This window comes from Thalassophryne amazonica, chromosome 12 (genome assembly GCF_902500255.1).
Source record: "Thalassophryne amazonica chromosome 12, fThaAma1.1, whole genome shotgun sequence".
NCBI classification, from domain to species: domain Eukaryota; kingdom Metazoa; phylum Chordata; class Actinopteri; order Batrachoidiformes; family Batrachoididae; genus Thalassophryne; species Thalassophryne amazonica.
In genome coordinates, this window is record NC_047114.1 from 99,844,799 (window position 1) to 99,868,565 (window position 23,767).

General features: G+C 43.9%; 1 protein-coding gene and 1 long non-coding RNA gene across 2 annotated transcripts in view; one reads left to right on the forward strand and one right to left on the reverse strand.

Annotated features, from left to right (window-relative positions):
- The window catches only part of lamc1 (laminin, gamma 1), a 76,497-nt gene that overhangs the window by 46,982 nt on the left and 5,748 nt on the right, over positions 1-23,767 (reverse strand). The window lies entirely within an intron of this gene.
- On the forward strand, positions 219-23,767 carry LOC117522096. Its single transcript, XR_004564143.1, has 3 exons — positions 219-398; positions 16,987-16,993; positions 23,755-23,767. It is a non-coding gene; the product is annotated as an uncharacterized LOC117522096 (long non-coding RNA).

A 23,767-nucleotide genomic window follows, 5' to 3' on the forward strand; every position in this document is an offset into this window, starting at 1 on the left:
CATTTGGGCTGTGGGCTCACCACCCGCAGGGGGAACTGCTGGGGTCTGGTGCGCTGTTCCATGGGTGGCAGTGAAAGTTGAGAACCTCGACAGACCAGACCCGGACAGCAGGGGCTAGCTCTGGGGGTGTGGAACGTCACCTCACTCTGGGGCGAGGAGGCGGCGCTGGTGCATGAGGTGGAGCGATACCAGTTAGATCCGATGGGCGCCGCCTCCACGCACAGCCTCGGCTCCAGAACCACTCTCCTTGATAGGGGTTGAGCCTTATTCTTCTCTGGAGTTGCCCAGGCTGTGAGGCGCCGGGCGGGTGTGGAGATACTCACGAGTGCCCGGCTGAGTGCCGCTACGTTGGCATTTACCCCGGTAGATGAGCGGGTCGCCTCCCTGTGCCTTTGGGTGTCGGGGGCGGGGGGGGGGGGGGGGGGGGTGTGACTGAGTGGTGTTTGTGCGTGTGCACCGAACAGTCTGGAGTATTCAGCCTTCTTGGAGTCCCCGACTGTCCATAACGAACACCATGTTTGAACATAAGGATGCTCATAAGTGTACATGGTACCAGAGCACCCGAGGCTGAAGATCAATGATTGATTTTGTGATCTTATCATCTGATCTGAGGTCGTGTGTTCTGGACACTCGGGTGAAGAGAGGAGCAGAGCTGTCAACTGGTCACCATCTAGTGCTGAGTTGGATCAGAGGGTGGGGGAGGACTTTGGACAGACCTGGTAAGCCCAAACCGATAGTGCATGTGAACATCTAGATGAGCCCACTGTCTGACAGATCTTCAACTCACACCTCCAGCACAGCTTTTCTAGCATCCCTGTGGAGGTTGGGGGCATTGAATCAGAATGGGCAGTGTTCAAAGCTTCCATTGCTGAAGCTTCAGTGGGGAGCTGTGGCCTGAAGGTCTTAGGTGCCTCAAGGGGCGGCAACCCTCAAACACCATGGTGGACACCAGTGGTCAGGGAAGCTGTCCTACTGAAGAAGGAGTCCCTCCAGGATATGTTATCTCAGAAGACATGATGCAGACTTTGTCCTGTGGCTGGTTAAAGTGTTGGCTCAACATTTTTAGCGGGTCTGAATGTGCCGTGTCCTGAACAGGATGCAGCCTAGACATGGTGTGCAGGGGGACTGAAGGAAGGTGGCCACGCTGGAGGTCCGGCCGTTTGCTCAGCTAAAGAATCCGCTGTGTAAACAGTGCACTGGCCACGCCCCCGCCGGGGCCCTTTGTGTCCGCAGTAAATAAAGGTGAAACAGCTGATGGATGCCACTTATTGCAGGAAGTGTGGACGCCACAATATGACTGCCGAGGATGTAGACGAGTATTAAAGGTCAGAGGTCATCAGTAGGTGCAATGTTTACACTATTTGTAGCAGATATGCTGAAAAGAAAACCGCCAAACATTTTAATAAGAAGCACTGATTTGTTTCCCTTTATGAGATAATCTGGTTTGAGACCGTTCTCACTAGACCTGAACTGGTTTGGACCTGCGAGTAATGTGAATTTAAACTGTGTGTTTGCTGATGAAATCTTTCAAAGACGTCACGTGTTTGGAGTCTGAACAAAGGTCATCTTTGTGCCGCATTCTTAAAGACACCATCAACAGATCAGACATGTTTCAGAAAAAAAAAAAGACTCCTTCAAGGTTTTATGACGATCTCTGGAACAGCTTCCAAACTCCCTCTGAAGACTCTGGATCCAGATCAGAGTCCTCGCGCTTTATGAAGAGGTGCGTTGAGGGCTCATTTCCTGTCGTCCTCACAGACACAAAACCAGCGATGAAGACACAAACAGCAGGAAGACAAAGGACCGAGTCCAGGTGGCTGCAGGGACACAACGAGCATGAGACACCGCCAGCGAGAAAAAACACAAACATCTGTCCCACGTGCTGCGGGCAGCTACTTGTCTGACTTTTTTTTCCTTTATTTTGTCCTTTTCTCCGTCAGTGTCTCTGATGTTTTTTTCCTTTATTTTTTGTCTCAGCGGTTCAGATCTGCAGCATCAAACCAGGAACAGCTCCGACTCCTCCTCCAGAACAATCGGCTTATTGAAGCCCAAGAATTTTACAGTTCAGAGCGCAAACAAAAGACGCGCTGTGCACACGAACGCACGCCTCCGAATTACAACAGGACAAACTCAGCGGCCACAGAAAACACACAACTGCGTTTTGATCAAGGGCAAGGTAAGTCAAAAAAGTCAAGGGGGGGGGGGGGGGGGGGGCAAATGACAGCATTATTAAATAAAGGCTAAATTGAAGTAAATTATTAACATAGAAATTCTGCCACTGGTAGAATTTGTCATCTTGCACTATAAAGGACATAGCTGAAGACATGTCCTCGTGGGTGCCGTGTGGGCAGCTGATGACAGAAAGCAGAGTCCAAAACAGACAAAAAGAAAAGCTGACCGCAAAGTACACGATGGTACAGCGTGAAAAATGCATCAATGCAGCGCGGGAGAGAATGTCACGCGCGCTCGTATCTGCTACACAGAGGTAACGGAACATGAGGGAGCGCACACCGACTCAGCGCACAGACAGACTGAGACAAAGCACAGAGCTCAAAAGGCTGCTGTGTGTGCACAGGACACCGTGAACACACACACAGTCTGAGAAGGTGAGTGTGCACGACGTGCACGGTGACATTGTTTGCTCAGAGATGTGAACATGCACAGAAACTAACGTCTGACAAAACTATTTCATTCTTTAACTTGTGCGCACTAATTAAATTATCAATCAATCAATCAATTTTATTTATATAGCGCCAAATCACAACAAACAGTTGCCCCAAGGCGCTTTATATTGTAAGGCAAAGCCATACAATAATTACGTAAAAACCCCAACGGTCAAAACGACCCCCTGTGAGCAAGCACTTGGCGACAGTGGGAATTAATTTCAGTTTATTTTTATTTTCATTTATATAGCACCAAATCACAACAAAGCTGCCTCAAGGAGCTTCACACAGCAAGGTCTAACCTTACTAACCCCCAGAGCAAGAAAACAGGCAGCATGGGGAGGAAAAAACTCCCTCTGATGATTTGAGGAAGAAAGCTCAAGCAGACCAGACTCAAAGGGGGGACCCTCTGCTTGGGTCATGACACAGACACAAGTGACAAAACGAATATACAGGAAATTTTGTGAGTCCATGCTGATGCACAGGAGGGGAGGCCTGCAGAGGAAGACACCCACTCCCAACTCTGGATGGAGCCACACCTCAAACAGAGAGAAAAAAAATAGAATGAGACATCAGAAAGACTACAAAGTAAAACAGAAGAAATACTAAGGTGATCGTCGGCCGCTAGCCCGAAGCTTCACTAAAAGACCCAGAATTTAGGTAAAGTTGAGGCCGCGGCCCACTCCATTTACTAATAAAATGAATTAAAAGAGTAAAAAGCGTAGTAACATACTATGCCAGTATACTATCCAGTGGCGGTTTGTCAATAAGTGAAGTGCACATCTCGGGCCACGCGGTGCATTATGGGTACGCTAAATTTTTCAACTACCAATCCACAAGCTATGACAGCGGAAAGCAGTGAGGAGTGCTGTGATTTGGATCATTTCAACTGCTGGAAAGTTGATTATTTAAAGTGTTTTTGTAAGCTCCGCGGATTGCCTGTTACAACCAGGACTACGTACGGCAGTGTACAGAAGCGGAAAGAAGACCTGGCTGTGCTTACGTGTGCTGCATTGTTACAGAAACTACCGTTAGTGCCGAAGAAAGAGCCGCTGTCGAAAATGAAATTTCTGACCCCTTGAAGGCAACTGACAGATGGTTAGATGAAGTCCAGAGACTGAAACTGTGGATATTGCAGAATATTTGCTAAGCAGGGATGAGAAATCGCTACTCCGCCGGCTTCATAATGACAATGACGGTGGGTCTCACATATAACCTCTTTGGTGTCAGGTTTGTTTTGATACGTTACAGACATACAATATGTGCATGCATGCAGTTTGTTTATAGAACATGTCAATTTTACAATATTACACACCACGTCATTCATGGCGCAACATTACAGTCATAAGACGATGCACGAAAACGGCGGCACGGTTTCAGGATATTGATAAAATAAATGTGTACAAGAAACTTACAGTTTTAGTTCGTCTTTTACGTCCGTCTGGATCTTTCTTTTCTGTGGGGAAATTGTGTAGAATAAACGGAGGTTCACGACCACATTTCTTCTTCTTTCCGTCTTTGTTTGGACTCGGCGGAGCTTTGCAATCGTGTGTTTTCAGCCAACTTTCAAGCCTATAAATTCCATTCGAGCATTTGAAAACAGCATGATGCGCCCCTGTCATTTTTGTATGTGTCGCTTAAGGCTTAAAGCCTTTGAAACAATCCCTGTACAGTCCGCTAATGCTACTGTATACGAAATTCAATGGGAGCGGTGCGAGTTTGGTAGTTGGAATTTCTGCCCCCGTTTGACCCACGCATGTGCAGATGCGATGCGCACTTCGCTTATAGGGGGCCGTGCCCTCTGAAATTTGACAGAGGAAAATCTACAAAAAACATAGCAAAATTTGTCATCATATTATATTAAACAACTGAAAAGAGCATTTATTTTTACCATGAAATGACTGTCAGCACCTGTCATTTAATAAAAGGGGTTTCACAAGGTATAGATTAATAACTATGATATTTTGAACACGTCATTTATTAACTGAGGGGTGCCGGTCTAACAGGAGTCAACGGCAAGCCTCGACCTTTTGCCCTGCATGTGATCTGATACTTCGCTCTGATTGGCCCGTCTCAATTTTGCCTTTTGGGTGCACAGCACTGCGTCCCGGCACTCCCATTTTTCTTGACAGTGAATTGTGTTGTGTGTTTGTTGTCCTCGTGTAATTGGACAATGGGCACTGTCAATCACCGCAGCTGATGTCATTCTCATGCGCTCGTACACGCCTTTTCTGTCTCCTGCCGGTGTGGAAAATGGCTGCTACAACTGGATCTGCAGAAAACTCAGTTATTTCATCAAAAAAAAAAAAAAAAACACGTTGTCAAGGCGCTCACTGGAAGAACAACAACAACAACAAAAAAAAGATAAAGGAGCTTGGACCCAATCAACCCAATTTACAGGTAAAGCAACAGGTGACTGATTGGGGCGGAGCTTACACACAGGGATTCTCCTGCTCATGCTATGCTAAGTGGAGCTGGCTAGCAGGCTGCTGTGTGAATTACGCCTTTTATTGTTTCCCGCGTTTGCCATTTCAAACTGTCGGCACCGATGCATTGTGGCTGACAGCGAGGGTTCAAGACCTGAAGCAAAAAAAAAGCAAACGGCACGAGAGCAGCCGAAGACATTTAGACAACCGTTTAAATAAGGCTGACTGTTTTTGGACGGCAAAGCATAGCTGAAGAGCTCGATGAAGACTACAGGATGAGCATCAGGACACACAACCAAGAGGTGACCAAAAATCAACACATCCTGTCAAGAATAACAGATGTTAAATTTTATATGCATGTTTGTCAGCTGGGGTTTTTTTCCTTTGTTTTTGTTTGTACTTTTGTCAAAGTAAATCAATCAATCAATTCAATCAATTTTTTTTTATATAGCGCCAAATCACAACAAACAGTTGCCCCAAGGCGCTTTATATTGTAAGGCAAGGCCATACAATAATGATGTAAAACCCCAACGGTCAAAACGACCCCCTGTGAGCAAGCACTTGGCTACAGTGGGAAGGAAAAACTCCCTTTTAACAGGAAGAAACCTCCAGCAGAACCAGGCTCAGGGAGGGGCAGTCTTCTGCTGGGACTGGTTGGGGCTGAGGGAGAGAACCAGGAAAAAGATATGCTGTGGAGGGGAGCAGAGATCGATCACTAATGATTAAATGCAGAGTGGTGCATACAGAGCAAAAAGAGAAAGAAACACTCAGTGCATCATGGGAACCCCCAGCAGTCTAAGTCTATAGCAGCATAACTAAGGGATGGTTCAGGGTCACCTGATCCAGCCCTAACTATAAGCTTTAGCAAAAAGGAAAGTTTTAAGCCTAATCTTAAAGTAGAGAGGGTGTCTGTCTCCCTGATCTGAATTGGGAGCTGGTTCCACAGGAGAGGAGCCTGAAAGCTGAAGGCTCTGCCTCCCATTCTACTCTTACAAACCCTAGGAACTACAAGTAAGCCTGCAGTCTGAGAGCGAAGCGCTCTATTGGGGTGATATGGTACTACGAGGTCCCTAAGATAAGATGGGACCTGATTATTCAAAACCTTATAAGTAAGAAGAAGAATTTTAAATTCTATTCTAGAATTAACAGGAAGCCAATGAAGAGAGGCCAATATGGGTGAGATATGCTCTCTCCTAGTCCCCGTCAGCACTCTAGCTGCAGCATTTTGAATTAACTGAAGGCTTTTTAGGGAACTTTTAGGACAACCTGATAATAATGAATTACAATAGTCCAGCCTAGAGGAAATAAATGCATGAATTAGTTTTTCAGCATCACTCTGAGACAAGACCTTTCTGATTTTAGAGATATTGCGTAAATGCAAAAAAGCAGTCCTACATATTTGTTTAATATGCGCTTTGAATGACATATCCTGATCAAAAATGACTCCAAGATTTCTCACAGTATTACTAGAGGTCAGGGTAATGCCATCCACAGTAAGGATCTGGTTAGACACCATGTTTCTAAGATTTGTGGGGCCAAGTACAATAACTTCAGTTTTATCTGAGTTTAAAAGCAGGAAATTAGAGGTCATCCATGTCTTTATGTCTGTAAGACAATCCTGCAGTTTAGCTAATTGGTGTGTGTCGTCTGGCTTCATGGATAGATAAAGCTGGGTATCATCTGCGTAACAATGAAAATTTAAGCAATACCGTCTAATAATACTGCCTAAGGGAAGCATATATAAAGTGAATAAAATTGGTCCTAGCACAGAACCTTGTGGAACTCCATAATTAACTTTAGTCTGTGAAGAAGATTCCCCATTTACATGAACAAATTGTAATCTATTAGACAAATATGATTCAAACCACCGCAGCGCAGTGCCTTTAATACCTATGGCATGCTCTAATCTCTGTAATAAAATTTTATGGTCAACAGTATCAAAAGCAGCACTGAGGTCTAACAGAACAAGCACAGAGATGAGTCCACTGTCCGAGGCCATAAGAAGATCATTTGTAACCTTCACTAATGCTGTTTCTGTACTATGATGAATTCTAAAACCTGACTGAAACTCTTCAAATAGACCATTCCTCTGCAGATGATCAGTTAGCTGTTTTACAACTACCCTTTCAAGAATTTTTGAGAGAAAAGGAAGGTTGGAGATTGGCCTATAATTAGCTAAGATAGCTGGGTCAAGTGATGGCTTTTTAAGTAATGGTTTAATTACTGCCACCTTAAAAGCCTGTGGTACATAGCCAACTAACAAAGATAGATTGATCATATTTAAGATCGAAGCATTAAATAATGGTAGGGCTTCCTTGAGCAGCCTGGTAGGAATGGGGTCTAATAAACATGTTGATGGTTTGGATGAAGTAACTAATGAAAATAACTCAGACAGAACAATCGGAGAGAAAGAGTCTAACCAAATACCGGCATCACTGAAAGCAGCCAAAGATAACGATACGTCTTTGGGATGATTATGAGTAATTTTTTCTCTAATAGTTAAAATTTTGTTAGCAAAGAAAGTCATGAACTCATTACTAGTTAAAGTTAATGGAATACTCAGCTCAATAGAGCTCTGACTCTTTGTCAGCCTGGCTACAGTGCTGAAAAGAAACCTGGGGTTGTTCTTATTTTCTTCAATTAGTGATGAGTAGAAAGATGTCCTAGCTTTACGGAGGGCTTTTTTATAGAGCAACAGACTCTTTTTCCAGGCTAAGTGAAGATCTTCTAAATTAGTGAGACGCCATTTCCTCTCCAACTTACGGGTTATCTGCTTTAAGCTACGAGTTTGAGAGTTATACCATGGAGTCAGACACTTCTGATTTAAAGCTCTCTTTTTCAGAGGAGCTACAGCATCCAAAGCTGTCTTCAATGAGGATGTAAAACTATTGACGAGATACTCTATCTCCCTTACAGAGTTTAGGTAGCTACTCATACAAAAAATCTATACAAAAATGGATTGTATAGTTTTACCTTTAGGTTTAATGCATCATTGTAATTGTGGGTAAGATGTATTTGTGCTTAGAGTCTTGATCCATGAGACATCACTTGTAAAACAGGATGCTGTTTAGTTGACACAAGAAATTATTTTAAAATGGTGGAAATGACAAAGTAAAGCTTTATTTTATGGCATCAGGTTGAACTCTGGTTGTGTTGTTTGTTTTATTCTTCTCTCTGTAGGTCTGCGACACCACATTAGAACACACAAGGGAATGATTCTCCTTCACCAACCATCTCATCAGTGCCACTCTGCTGCAGGGAGATCAGTTCACACAGTAACACACCACATTTTGGGACGATGCCCTCAGCAGCACCTTGAAGGCCGACCTGATGATCTGTGGAACCAAGCTGAAGATAGACCTCAGTCTCATCTATAGTGCAGCAGATAAGAGAATATTTAGAGTGAAATCCTGCAAATGCAGCATCAAATTCAGCACAAATACTCCTTAGGGAAAAAAAACGATTGGCCACTTGCATTTTCACTCGGTGGTCAGGTCGGGGTCAATATTAAAAGATGCTCCAATCATATTGAAAACTACACCATATTATTTGTCTGATCATAAAGATTCTAAAAAGGTATAGTTTGGACTATCTGTGACTGAATGTTCTGGAGTTATGGGATAAAAACAGCAAGAATGGTGACAAAGGTCAGTTTCAGTTTGTACAGGGGTCAAAAATTAAAGTTGCTCCAATTTTGGTAAAAAGTGATGCAAATTATGAGTTAGGGCTTTAAAAAGGAATAGTTTGGGCCATGTATCATGCTTAGTTATTAAGTTACAGGGTAACATATGTCACATGTCATAGAATCCAATCGACGTTGACATTCTTTGAACTTTTCTTTGGAAACCAAACATTCAACACAGTTACAACTTTTCCATTTATTAATCCTATTAGCACAATCAATAATTTGCATCACTTTTTACCTAAATTGCAGCAACCTGAAGGGCTCCTTCACACATAGCACAAATTTGGTTGAATTACGGTGAAACAGCACAAAACAGTTCGATCTACTGAACCAGGGGCAGCAATGGGCAGGCGTGTACGATCCAACTGCAAAGGTTTCATGCACGCTCATGCATGAACTCACTGCGAGCAACTGGTACGTGCGGAACCACATCGAGCCACTGCTGTGGAATAACTACAAAATAAAAAACCAGCTGGCACGTGCGGAACCACATCGAGCCACTGCTGTGGAATAACTACAAAATAAAAAACCAGCTGGCACGTGCGGAACCACATCGAGCCACTGCTGTGGAATAACTACAAAATAAAAAACCAGCTGGCACGTGCGGAACCACATCGAGCCACTGCTGTGGAATAACTACAAAATAAAAAACCAGCTGGCACGTGCGGAACCACATCGAGCCACTGCTGTGGAATAACTAAAAAATAAAAAACCAGCTGGCACGTGCGGAACCACATCGAGCCACTGCTGTGGAATAACTAAAAAATAAAAAAACAGCTGGTACGTGCCACCCACAGGATTTGAACCTGCACTTTACTGACTGCCAGCCCGAAACCTTAACGTACAGTCGCTGGCCTGTAAATGGTGCAGGAAAGTGTCTGAAATCAACAATAAGATGGCTGTATTTAAAACAAAACAATACAAACACACACACACACACACACCCCAAGTGTGAACTGTGTGTTCCTCTGTAGATGAGCCATGCTCACAGATGTACAGTCATAAACGAGTGACATGAATGAGCGCAGTCTGTCGTTCAGCTGCTGGTGTGTCCAAACAGCTGTAACAACAGGAGTACGACACGTCTGAGGCAGCTACAAATTTACACGTTTTGTGTACGATTGCTGCTTCACGCGCACTTCGACCAAATTCGCACCATGTGTGAAGGGCCCTAACCTTTGACCCCTGTACAAACTGAAACTGACCTTTATCACCATTCTTGCTGTTTTTATCCCATAACTCCTGAACATTCAGTCACAGATAGTCCAAACTATACTTTTTTGGAATCTTTAAGATCAGACAAATAATGTGGTGTAATTTTCAATCTGATTGGAGCATTTTTAAATTTTGACCCCTGTGTAATTCTTCAATTGACCCCTGGCTGTCTATTGAAAATTCAAGTGACCAATCTGTTTTTTCCAAAGAGTTAATGTCTAAGGAGTATTTGTGCCAAATTTGGTGCTTCTATCACCATTTGAAGGATTGTTTCAGTTATCTGCTGCACTACCACAGCGAGGAGAAGTTGAAGGCCTGCTGTGGTGCTGTGGACCTTTTTCAGCTGCTCATGAAAAATAATCTTGGAGAGGTCTTTTCAGAGACTGTTACTCTCCTCAAGATCCTCACACCAGACTCATGACCACTGCAGAAGCTGAGAGGTGCTTCTCCACCTTGAAAAGAATCAAAACGTTTCTCAGAAACACCATGAACCAGGACAGGCTGAATGCAGTGGACATGCTGTCAACAGAAAAGAAACTGCAGACGGAGATGACAGACTTTCATCAGAGGGTCATTGAGAAATTTCCAGTCCAGAAAGAAAAGAGGGAAAAATTTATGTTGAAATCGTGTCTCTGAATGGTGTTGAGCAGCAATAAAGTAGGTTGTGTTGCAACTTTGATTCGACTTTAGTCTGTTCATTTGTTGCCCCCATATGAAGTGCTTTTTTATTTTGTTTCCTCCAGATGTGCCCCCCCCCCCCAAAAAATTTTTTTTTTTAGCACCAGCCGCCACTGATGCTAGTCATACGAAAGGGAAAATGACTGCGTCTTCAGTCTGGACTTGAAAGTCTCTACAAAATCTGACTGTTTAACTGACGCGGGGAGATCATTCCACAGAACAGGGGCACGATAAGAGAAAGCTCTGTGACCCACAGACTTCTTATTCACCCTAGGGACACAAAGTAGTCCTGCACCCTGAGAATGCAAGGCCTGGGCAGGTACATAGGGTTTAATTACGTCAGCTAACAGGGAGGGGCCAGTCTGTGAACAATTTTATAGGTTAATAGCAGAACCTTAAATTCTGATCTTACTGGGACAGGAAGCCAGTGAAGAGACGCCAAAATGGGGGTAATGTGGTCAAACTTTCTGATTCCTGTCAAGTCTGCCAGCAGCATTTTGAACCAATTGGAGAAAGACCCCTGTGGAACCCCTAAGGTTAGAGGTAGTGTTACTGTACAAAACAGTGAGAACGACTGGTCAAGTATGACGTCAGCCATGCAAGGACACTCCCAGTAATCCCAAAATGATTTTCCAGCCTATCAAGTAGAATATGATGATCCACTGTATCAAATGCAACACTGAGATCTAACAGCAACAGAACCGTAGTGGTGTCTGAATCCATTGTAAGCAGAAGATCATTCACCACTTTAGTGAGAGCCGTCTCTGTGGAATGATATTTTCTAAAAGCAGACTGCAGTGGCTCAAAGAGATCAGAGATTAGATTTCTTAAGTAATGGTTTGAAACATTTAGGAACAGATCCAGAAGTTAAAGAAAGATTAATAATTTCCAGCACAGTCGGCCCAAGAGTGGGCCACAGGTCCTTAAACAGTTTTGTTGGTATAGGATCAAATAAACAGGTTGTACTTTTTGTTGACATTACAAGTTTCGTCAGCATGCCTAGTGAGATACTATCAAATTCTGTAAATCTAGGTAATACCTCAGTAGTGGTGCCCACCTCAATATCAGGGTGTAGTGGCTGGGTTAAGACATGCTGGGATATGTTTAACCTGATGTCTTCTATTTTCTTCCCAAAGTAATCCAGGAAATCTTGTGCTGTAAAAGGAGAGCGAACTACAGGTGGTTGCCCATGAATAAGTGTTGCCACCGTGTCGAACAAGAACTTTGAGTTATGCTTGTTTTTGTTGATCAAATCAGAGCAGTAAGTCTGCTTTGTAGCCAGTAATGCATGCTTATAGTCTAGACAGCATCACGCCACGCAAGGTGGAATACTTCTAATTTTGAAGTACGCCATTTCCGTTCTAGACCTCGAGCCTTATGCTTGAGGTCACGCAGGTAATTATTCAAACAAGGTCATTGCGTTTTTGGGTGGGTGAGGTTTTAACACAGGTGGTGCAATCATGTCGAGTGTAGTTTTGAGCACTGAGTTTAAACTATCCACAAGTCTGTCTACTGACTGGGTATTTGTCAAATGTGAAGCTAAGACATCAGGCAGTTTAGCTTCAAGTTCAGTCAGCTGAGGAGTTGATGCATCGCCGTAATGATATATAAGGTTGTTGTTCCACTAAACAGTAGTGAAACTGCAAACCTAATAAGTGAGTGATCAGAGACCACTGATGTAAGAGGCATGATATCAATATTCGTGACAGCAATACCACGTGCGAGAACCAAATCCAGGGTATTTCCACTAATGTGCATTAAGTCCCAAATGCATTGCTGAAATCCTAATGCATCCAAAATTTCCATAAATGATTTGCAGAGGGGATCAGAAGGCTTATTTATATGAACATTAAAGTCACCAATGATCAGAATGTTATCTGCACTAGTTGACAAGTTAGAGATGAACACACCAAATTCATCTAAGAATTCAGAATATGGGCCAGGAGGCCTATATACACAGTGACAAAGTAATATGGCTGATTTTTATTCTTCTAACCTTGGCAATGTGTAATATCCTGAGCAGAGCAGAGAATCAGATGTTCAAACGAGTTATATTTGTGACCCCCACAGCTAACAGACTAAACATAGATTTACAAAAAAAGATCAACACCCCCGCCTTGCTTCGCATCACGAGGGACGTGACTAAATGTGTATCCCGGTGGGCAGGCCTCATTTAAGGGGAGGACAGCTAATTAATCAAACTAAATTAAAGTGCAGGACACATCGTGTGTTCACATGTTCTGTCATTTATATATTTTTATTCATCACTTCCTGAGCTGTGAATGTCATCAAGTGCATTTTGGAAGTCTGCTCCTTTAAAAAGGAACCCCCCACCACCACCACCACCACCACTTCCACCCCTGGATCCCACTGAGGACTTCAAACATGGAAATGCTCATCTCCACATCACACAAACTCCTCAGGGGGTCCAGTGGACCTTGACCACCGGTGGATGAATGGACCCATTTACAAACCATCACCTACATCCTTATCGCCAAAAATACCACACGAAAAAACACGATATAATCTTAAATCTGTGTGACTCATTCTGGGGCCCCGCCAGGTTCAGAGCGGCCCCGCAGACATTAAAACTGATAAAAAATAAAATAAAATTCAGACTCAGTGGGTGCAGGGGTCAGAGGTCAAATACAGCTTAACACTGGACTAGAAAGAAAAACTAGTTATGAAATGGTAAAAACAGGTTACAAAAGAAAAAAAAATCTTTCAACAATATGTCCCATTTTAAGAATTTTTTCTAACTAAACCAACAGTAAACTATCTGGTTAACTGGTAACCTGGTTTGATTTCTGGAGCAGATACTGAAATGCACTCTGGGAACACGCTGGGGATCAAACCTATGACACACCGGCCCTGAAGCTTCCTTGGTTAAAGGCCACCTGAACGGTCGGCGCTCGCACACGTAATGTGACATCACAGCTCTGCGTCTGAGGGCACGTCGCTTCATAAACCTTTAAGGCGGACAGCGCTTTAAGCGTCGCTAATGCTGCTATTGTGGAGCGCGGACCCTCCTCAGGGGCCCGGATCAGGTCTGGACATGAAGAGGGCCCGCCCTCCTTCAGGGTGAGCACAGTGACGGCTGGAAGGTGTTTCTGCAGAGCAGAGAGATGGCGGGTGAGCAAATCCCGCCACAGGCCCCTCACGCAGAGAAGCAAGACGTAGACGGGGCTGCTGGGAGTTTTTCCGTTCCAGATATGGAATCCTACAGAAAGGATAAAGCGATAACAGGGGCGGGGGCGCGGGAGGCCGGGCACGAGGATCCAGATTCAAAACCAGGAATGCATTACAGACAGCAGATCCTGGATTTACAGGAAAACAGGTTACAAAAAAGCTGAAGTTTGTTTTTCTGCTTCAGGTCCATATCAACACCCCCACCTCACCCCCCACCCCCGGACACGCCCACTCGCCAAGAAAAAAACAAAATCATACAAATGTAGAGTCGGAACTCAGTTGACAGAGCCGCCAAACAAAGCAACAAACCACTCAGCTGGTTTAATGAACACTGCTTCATAACACCATCACCTCCCAACAGCACAGACCACACCCCTTCATCCAGATCCAAAGCTTTATGACATCACTGGCCTTCACCCCGCCTCTAAACTAGGTTCCATGAAGACTTTTTTGGAATTTTTTTGTCCATCACTCTGAACATGAATAATGGAATGAAGATGAAGCACGTAAGAAAACGTTTCAAATGTGACCAAAACCTTTCAGGTCGGAATGATTCATTTTTGTTGTCACGCCTGTGTGGCTAAAATAAACTGTAAAAAACAAACAACAAAAAAACATTTACGTTAATATAAGTTCATCTTCGAAAAACACTAGTTGCCATTAAATCTCTTCATCCTGATTAATATGCAAATTTATTCACAAAACACCCCCAAAATCCAATCAGCCAATCACACATTCTTTCAGAGTTATGTTCATAAGAAGTTATGACATCATAAAGTCCCTCGTGCAGAGGGAGAAAAATATTTACATTTTAAAACCACATTTATTCATAAAACAGGTACTTAAAAAGAAAAAAAAAACTGACATATTTCACATAAAACAAACAAATGGAAGAAATGAATGAATGATGTTAAAGGGGTCCTAATGCCTCATTAAAGTGAGATTTATGTTTAAAATAAAATCAAACTGATGCAGGAGGAGGAGCCATGGGAGCGGCACCATGGGTCCAAACTACTGCTTTCAGGTTTCAGTGTTCACCAGCTGTCAGACAAACAGATGTCCCTTTTCCTAGAGAATTACGACGTCCTTGAGTCGGACAGATTAGGACGGAGGAGGAAGACGCCACAGAATTCCAGATAACGAGCCGTCCTTCAGGAAACGACAAAAAAAAAAAAAAAAACTCAATGTGCAGATCAACAAGCTGCAGTCAGCGACCAGAACCACCAAACAGCTTCCTGAAACCCAGAGAGTTACAACCTCACGGTGCAGCTCAGTGAGCACACCAGTACTTTATGGTACTGCTTCATGAGGGAACTAGCACTTTTCATTTTTATTACTTTTAGCGCATCCCGTTTTGACAGACACGTGTTTTGCAGCGTCTCCCGTCACTTGTTTTTACCTTAAACGTGTCCCGTTTTGACAGACATATTTTTTTGCAGTGCGGTCCTCTGGATCTCCTTCCAGCCGGCTGAGCGGAGCCTCAGATGGACCTGAGGGGGAGGGGCCACAGTTGTGTGTGTGTGTGTGTGTGTGTGTGTGTGTGTTCTGTCACACGGTCCAATTAAATTTCCTCCCATGAGCTCATCGCATTCTTGTGCATCGAAATGAACAAAAACCACTTTGACCGCTTGCTGTGACTTTTTAACGTGTGGGCGTGGCTGAACTTCAGCCTCTTTTCTGTGTTGCAGATTCGCACAAAGGCTGACGTATGTCACTGAAAACATGACGCCACAAACCACCAGCACCCATTGGGGCAAAGGTCAGAGGTTGCACAGGCCTCAGACACACTTCAGGCGAGATGGAATTCTTCGGTTTACTGACTTTTGACTTTCTGATGGTAAATGATGATTATTCAAATGTCCAACCCAAGATTTCAAGATGACCTGGACCAGGACTCTGTGGGGTCAGAGGTCAATAAGCTCCTCAGAGATTTAATAAACTCCTCCACAAAGTATGTGACACACTTCACATGGTTTACCAGCGGAACAATGAATGACATCAGAACTGCCTGAGGTCAGGACTGAAACCAAGAACCAGAGCTCCACCACACTACTGGACAACAACCACCCAGGCAGGCAACCAGACCATCCCCACCACTCCAAAGGAACCATCTGTCTGCTGGGGTGGATCCTCCCCACACTGGTCGATTTTGATATTGATTACGATAGTTTAACACTGTCAGTTTGAAAAGTACAGAAACCAGAAGGTTTATTATTTGAACTTCAGAATACTTTATTTAAAACAAATAATAAAATGTTAACATTTATCTGCCTTAAACCAACAGACAAATCACACCAATTATATAACTGACAACAGTAAACACTGAATGACTAACTTATGTGTAGAGTGATAAAAGCGCTCACCCTCAGCACGAACACAGCATCTGTCCAATCTGCTGTCATGGACAAAGGTTTTTTTGTTTCTATTGTAACATTTTAAGTGACAAATCAGCCGACAGAGACGTCAAAAACGAGTCTCTCCTTCCATGATCGAGGCAAGACACTACAGTGACAACAACACCTTTCTGAAAACTTCACAGACTTTCAACAGGGATGTCCCGATCAGGTCTTGAGCTGACACAGAGTTCTTATCGGATTCTGAAGGTACCTTGAATTTGATTGGCTCACTGGCACGCAATCTGCCGTGCCAGTGAGTAAGGTTGTTGTAAACTGTGCGCAGCTGCGTGCACATGTGCAAAGAAAATTTCGAGATGTTCAAAATTTCTGGAACACATTCATTTTGTGAACTACGTGAACATTACATGAACAATTCAAAAACACTTTGTGCCACTGCAAGTCATTTTGTCAGCGCAGCACATCGGAATGATTACGATTAAAAATCTATAATAAACATAATTTTACATAAGGAATGAAAATGCAACTGTTTCGCCAAGTTATTACAACAAATAATTACCTTTGAGATGATTCCAAATGCGTTTTGCACATCATGAAGCGGAAGAGAACAGCTGCAGCTGTAGAAAATTCCTCTGTGATTCAGGAGTGAATAGAGGTGGTTTCATCAGCCAAATTCTGAGAGCAAATGATTAATCTGCTACAAAATAATTATTTTATATAACGCAGCATCCAATGGGACAAAGCGGGTCACACTGGCATGATGAAGTGTGCGGCAGTGCAGGGGTTAAATGTGTGCAAGTGTAAAGGTGCCACTACAGAGAGCACTTTGAAGCTCAAACAGCTGAATGAACATAAAAAGTCACTGGTCCAGAAAGTGTTTAAGGAGTCCTCACGTTTAGAACAATGTGTGTCCACACACACACACACACACTAAATAAATGGGTAATTAAAAAAATAAAAATAAAAATACACAGTCGGGGGGGGGGGGGGGGGGTGATGTGAGGAATGTAGTTCCGTTCTTCAGGATTGAGGAATGGTCACAGACACATCCAACAGAGGCAAAACTCCCTGCAGGGGTCAAAGGTCACCGTGTCAGGAACTGCTGTTCCCGGTGAAATCCTTCAGATTTCCAGTTTCAGTCGATGAGCTCGTCGCCGCGGCGTTACAGTGAAATTATTTCATCCACATGTGACAGAATCCATTTTAAAATGTTTAATAGAGAAAACAGTCAAAAAACAAATCACCGATTTCTAAAAACCACAAAGACAACGTCTGAGTGGGCGTGTTGTCCGTGAGATTCCAATTCAGGTCTCTGGAATTCGACACACGAGTCCACACTGGGATTGTGGATCTTTTTTTCCCATCACGCCCATGTGGGTTTAGTGCAGACTTTAACCTTCACACAGGATGTGGATGAATTTTAGATCTCTGTGAGATCATAAAGTAACATGCATGAGTTATGTAATTATGTCATGGCAGCTTTATTTGTGCAGCTCTTGAAGTCAAAGACAAATTTCCCGGAAGGGACAATAAAGTGTATCTCGTAAGAGAGACAAGCTCAAAGGAAGATTTAACTTAAAGAAATAAATAAAAGCAACTCGTCAGAGGAACCGAAATTTAAGCAACTTTTTGGTGATACAGAGATCATCTCATCTTCATCCAGCGCTGAGCCAGGATCAAAGAACCCCAACATCAAAGTCCAGTCCAGAGAACTTAACAGGAGCAACCATGTGACCTCAGCTCCTCCCCCAGCTCTCAACCTGTGCATTTACCTGCACACAGCAGCGGCTGAGGTCACTTCCTGTCGTGTTTCTGGGTCAGAGGCGGTGAGTTAATGTCTAAGCTGCTGCCGTGCAGGAATGTTGGCGTTTGAACGCACCTCAGCCTCTTATCAGGGTTACTGACAAGCTCCTTACCCGCCCCTTAGTTCCCCTGCCACTCCTCCACACGGGAACAATCAATCACCTTTACCTCAAACCGTGGTCCGCCCGCATGGGGAGGGGGTCCCCACGGTGGAAAAATGGTGCATTGTCCCCTCTGGGTCAGGGGAGAGTTACTGCCCCCAGTGGAGGAGTTAAGTATTTTGGAGTCTTGTGCTCAAGTGGGGGTAAGTTGGAGTGTAGGATAAATAGACTGATTTTGGCGTCATCTGAAGTTTTATGGACACTGGACCAGACCACTGTGGTGATGAAGGAGCTGAACCAGAAGGAGTTAGGCTCCTGTCCTCACCTGTGCTCATGAATTTTGGGTAATGACAGAGAAAATAAGGTCAGGGATAGAAGCAGCAGAAATGAGAGTCCTCCTCAGGTATCTGGTCTTAAGCCGCATTCACACCGGGCGCGACACGAGCGACTGCAGCCACAGGTTGCCATGTAATCCCTATGTAAGGACGCGTTTTGGCGCCAAACCGTGCAGCGCGATGCGAGTGAAGCGACACAAGTGAAACGACTGAGCGTTTTGTGCATTTGTGGCACGATATTGCGTCGCGTCACATCGTGTTGCCCTCCTCCCCAAGTTGAAAAATCTGAACTTTTTCGTCTCGTCGCGATGACAATCAGGGACCGAATATGTAGTGACGTGGAGATGTCTGGAGTTTGACTGAAGATGTGAACATGTCCTGTCTCTGGTAGCAGCAGGACTTATGTCTCTTTTGTCCTTTATTTCATAATTATGACAGTTTTTGGAGCAAACAGCAGCGGGAGTGGAGTTTCATTTTATTTTTTTTATTTTTTTTATTTTTTTTACAGGCGCACGAGAGGGAATCATCCATTTAGATTATTTTACTTATTAACTACACAGATGTTTTAATAAAGCAAACGGTGACTGGTTTCTAAAGACAATTATGACAGGTTTTTTGGGAAAGAGCGAGGAGCAGCAAGCAGCGGAGTTTCTTTCTTTTTTTTTTACGTGCGCGCGCGAGCAAATCGTCTGTGTGGAGAATATTTTATTAATTAACTACACAGATGTATAATAAAGCAAATGGTGACTGGTTTCTAAACACAATTATGAGAGTTTTTTAGGGGAACAGCGAGCTGCAGCAAGCAGTGGAGTTTCTTTTTTTTTTATTGTTTACATGTGCGTGCGTGAATGGGACAGTTGGTCCTCAAACTGGGTCCCGCAGAGGCGGAAGGACCGCTGAAAGCGGCCGTCATCCAGACGCAGCTCCTGCAGCAAATAATGATACTCTGTATTGGGAGCTTTTCACAACAACTTGCTCCGTGTGAAAGGTCCGTCATGATGACTTGACGCCAAGCAGAATGGAAGTTCCTCCTATTTGATGACTCACCGGGGCAAATTTTCGCAGCGAAAGTCCACCCAGGCAGAGCGACACACCAGGTGAAGGAGGCGCGCGACCCCCGCAAATTTGTAGCGTCTGATCGCGCCCGGTGTGAACGCGGCATTACACTCGAACATCCAGGAGGGACTCTGAGTAGAGCCACTGCTTCTTCACATCAAAAGGAGGCAGCTGAGGGGGTGTGGCCTTCCGGTGATGGTGGCCGCTGGCAGTCTCTTCCAGGCACAACCAACTAGGAGGAAGCCCCGGGAAGACCCAGGACACACTGGAAGGATTACAGTTCCCAGCTGGCTTGGGAAGCTCATGAAGAGTCAGAGGACAAGGATGGGGAAGTGTAGGATGAGCTGCAGCATCTGCTGCCCCCCCCCCCCCCCCCCCAAAGTGGATACGTGGTAGAAAACAAATGAATCCCACGTTTATGAGTCACTTATCAGGATACTTCAGACTCCCTTCAGCTTCACAAACAGTTTTTGTCATCTTTCACATAAAATGGTTTTAACCAGTTCACAGATGAAACCACTGTTTCCCAAAGTGTGGCCCATGGGCCACATTTGTTGCACACTGCCTTTGTTTTTGGTCACCACAGCAATAAAGTCTCTACAGATTAATAAAGTGGCATTAAGCAGATTAAAGACTCGTGCTTTTATTATTTGGTCTTTTTCTTTTATAGAGCTTTTCTGTAAATCAAACATTAAATTGTCAGATTTATTTCTGACCCTTCAAATGTCCTCCCACAAACAACAACGATCTTGTTATATTGAAATGTTTCCTGTTGTATACATCATTTGTGATTTTTTTTTCTTCTTCTCTGCACAGCTGCCAAACAGAGCGGTAACAACGTGAGCCTGGATCAGTGTGACCGGGTTCGAAGTCGCACCTCCAGCAGCCACAGACTTCACAGAGTCCCAGATACCAGATGGAGCCGCGTCCGCCCACAAACATCTGTGTGTTTGTTCAGGACTTAAGAGCCCAGGCCGCCAAAGACGAGAAGGTGTCGCTGCATCGCGGGAGTCAGGAACAAACAAAGAGCTGCTAACAAAAGACCCAGCTGGTCCAAAACCACAGCGTCAGAGCTGATCCCAGACCAGCTCCGTCTCCACGGCGACACACTTCTGATACGTCCTTAGCGATAGTTGTCAACGCTCACATTAACCCTTTAGTGATGAAGTTTGCTGCTGCTAATGCCACGGTCAACATCCCGCTAACAGCAAACTCAAGCTAACCCACCTCAACTAGAACAACAGGTAAAGCTAACCCCAATGTAAAGCGTAGCAGCACTGCTACATATTAGCTTAGAGGTTGTCGTGGCATTGTGTTATTTGTTTCTGCTACAGGCAGCAAGTGAAACCTGTAATATTACGCTTCTGCTGCTAACTGACGTTTTGTGTACTGCATTTCAAAATAAAAGCATCTTTGTGTCAAAGCAACAGGTGCTGCACAGCCAAGACTTTTATTGTGAAGTCAGTGTGTCGCTGAATGTTGGCTAACTGAAGGACGTTTTGCCACTCGTCATTGAGAAGCACCGATTGTCACATGTTTGACAACAAACAATAACGGAGAGCGACTCAAGCTAACAATGTCCTCATGCTAGCTAAATCTGCTAATGCAACGACACAAAAATTTACAAATGTCACAGTGACATTCAAAAAGTTTTTGCTGACCAAATGGTCCCCCCCCCCCCCCAAAAATCAGTCCACCCTGCCTCCACTGCACGTGTCATTTCAGAGCTCAGCAGCTCATCTGAGAAAGAGTCTCTTCACCCAAAGCAATCAAATGGAATAATGTGATTATTAACCATCAGATGACAAAGTAAAACCTCTTAATTCATCCTAAAGTCAGTTTTAAGCAGAAACGAGATGATACCCTGTGAGCTTTAAAATAACGGACACACAGTGAAAGCATCAGTTAGCAGCTCATGTAGCTCTGATCGCTTCCTCCATCTTTTATAATGAAATAATGCTGAATTTATGTGGAAATGATTGTTGTACAAAAGCTTCAGATTTCTGTGGCTGAGACAGATGATGACTGGAGGCAGTTTGAAGCAGAAACGAGGTGATAATCAGTCAACCGCGGCTAATGAGGCATGCGCAGTGAAGACAGGGCAGACTGATTTTTAGGGGGGAGCCATTCGGTCGGTGACACCGGATCAAACTCTCACTTGATAAAGATACCATCTTACATAACACTCTCAAATATGAAAGAAATTTGATCTTTTGACAGTTATGAAATTTTAAAAATTCATTCAATGTTAGAGGACAGGGATTTTTCCTGACTGACTTTTGACCTATGACCTTGAAAATGTAATCAATTCTTGCCTATCAGGATAAGAATCTTCTGTAAAAATTTCCTAACAATATATGAAAAATTGTGGGCTCCAGGCTGTTCACAAACAGACAAACAAACAAGTGAAAACATAACCTCCTCGAACTTCACTGGCAGAGCTAATAACAGCACAGATTTGTGACCTATAATCGCACCTGTCAATCTCTTTTGAAAAAGGCCACTTTCATGAGCAGGGCTTACCATCTAACACTGCACTGTATTTCCTGGCTGCTTGAAAGTTGTTTGATGACCCTCCTGCATTTATCAACACAAGCTTAAAGTTTGAATCGTCTCAGTTACTGATTAACATACGCAACTTGGGAGTCATGCTCTTTTCAGGAGGATCACTTTGTCCTTCAGTCATGCAGTACTGTAAACCAGTTAGAGGGGCAGGTCCTTCAGTACTGAAGGGAGCTCATGTCACAGGTCTTTGGAGCCACCTACTATTGCAGATGTATATATGTATAAGTCTAGAGCCTGAATGAAAGACAACCCTAGTTTTTCCAGAGACAAAAGTTGCTTAATTAATTTTAAGTGATTAACACCGGATGACCCATGTCTCCATGGAGGACCTCCCCATCTCACTGGAATGATTGTGTCAAATGGTTACTTAGTGAGATTCTGATTAGGAATACAACTTTGTGAGGGAACACCAGCAAGGACCGTTTGACCACATGGTGTGCAGAGAACGTCCCCGCAACTGGCCTCAGTTTTGTCCACCAGCGAAATGTGATTCACATCAAGTTTTTGATTTTAGAACACGTTGCTTGTTCACTTTCAAAAAGTCTTAAGTTCATTTCCCAGCATGGTTTGAACCACTGTCCATCTGCACTGTGAAGGATTTACAAAAGTCCATCAACTGTCCCGTTATTTTGAGCTGCAAAATGTGAAGACAACGTGAATTGTGTTCGGTCCATCGTGGATGACGGCCAACGTTCAGACAAAGATACGAAGCGTCTCGTTGTCCAGCAACTCATGAAGTTTGAAACAGATGAAGTTCCTTTTTTTTTTTTTTTTTTTTTTTTAACTGTTTATTTTCCACGATGTGTTCGAGTCCCACGCTGAGGACTGGACTCCCTGAAGCTGGTGGGGGGACCAGCGGACCGGATACGAGCATTGGCTCGGTATCAGGAAGACGCCGCGCAGCTGTTCTGCATTTTTGGACAATCTGATGTTTTTTCCCTGCAGTCAGACTGACAACCGGGACAGATTACAGTTTGGACCCAAGATCTCTTTAGTTCCACAAAGCGTCTACAAACATTCACATAGTAACTTCATTCTTTGACCGTGTTCGTCTCTCTGAACGTCAAGGTTCAGGTTTTTGTCTGACGGCAGACGGCCGAGCTGAATGTTTTGTTTAAACCTTTCCAAACGACATTCCCAGATGTTTTCAAGAACAGGATGTTCTTCCTACTGAAGTTTCATGCTGAAAAAAAAAAAAAAAAAAAAAAAAAACACAAACGTGTTTCTACAGATTGGACAATTTTTTGTGTTTTTAAACACAAAGTTGGATTAAATTCTGGATGTTCTGTTGGCAAATGTTTAAATGCATCATTAGTTTGGTCACTTCTGACAAGCTAAACACCAAATCAATAAAAATAAAATCAACTTTAATAGTCGTTGCTGCTGCGTGACGTCTGGCGGAGGCAGAACGTAAACGCAGCAAACACTGCAAATCTACAAACTGAAAATGGCATTATGTTGAACTCGATGTCTAGATTTCCAGAGGAGAAGAGAAGCGATTGAATCCACCATTAGTTTGTGTGAACACTGGAGGAACCCGACCCATTCAGAGGAACCCAACAGTCACTCGGAGGCCACAGGAGGTAGAGGTGTCAGAGTGGGTGGCGCCTGATCTGGGAACCGTGCACAGACGTGATGGTGGTGGACTGGAGGGCCGCCTCACCCGTACAATTATCAGGCTCAGGTGGAAACTCTGA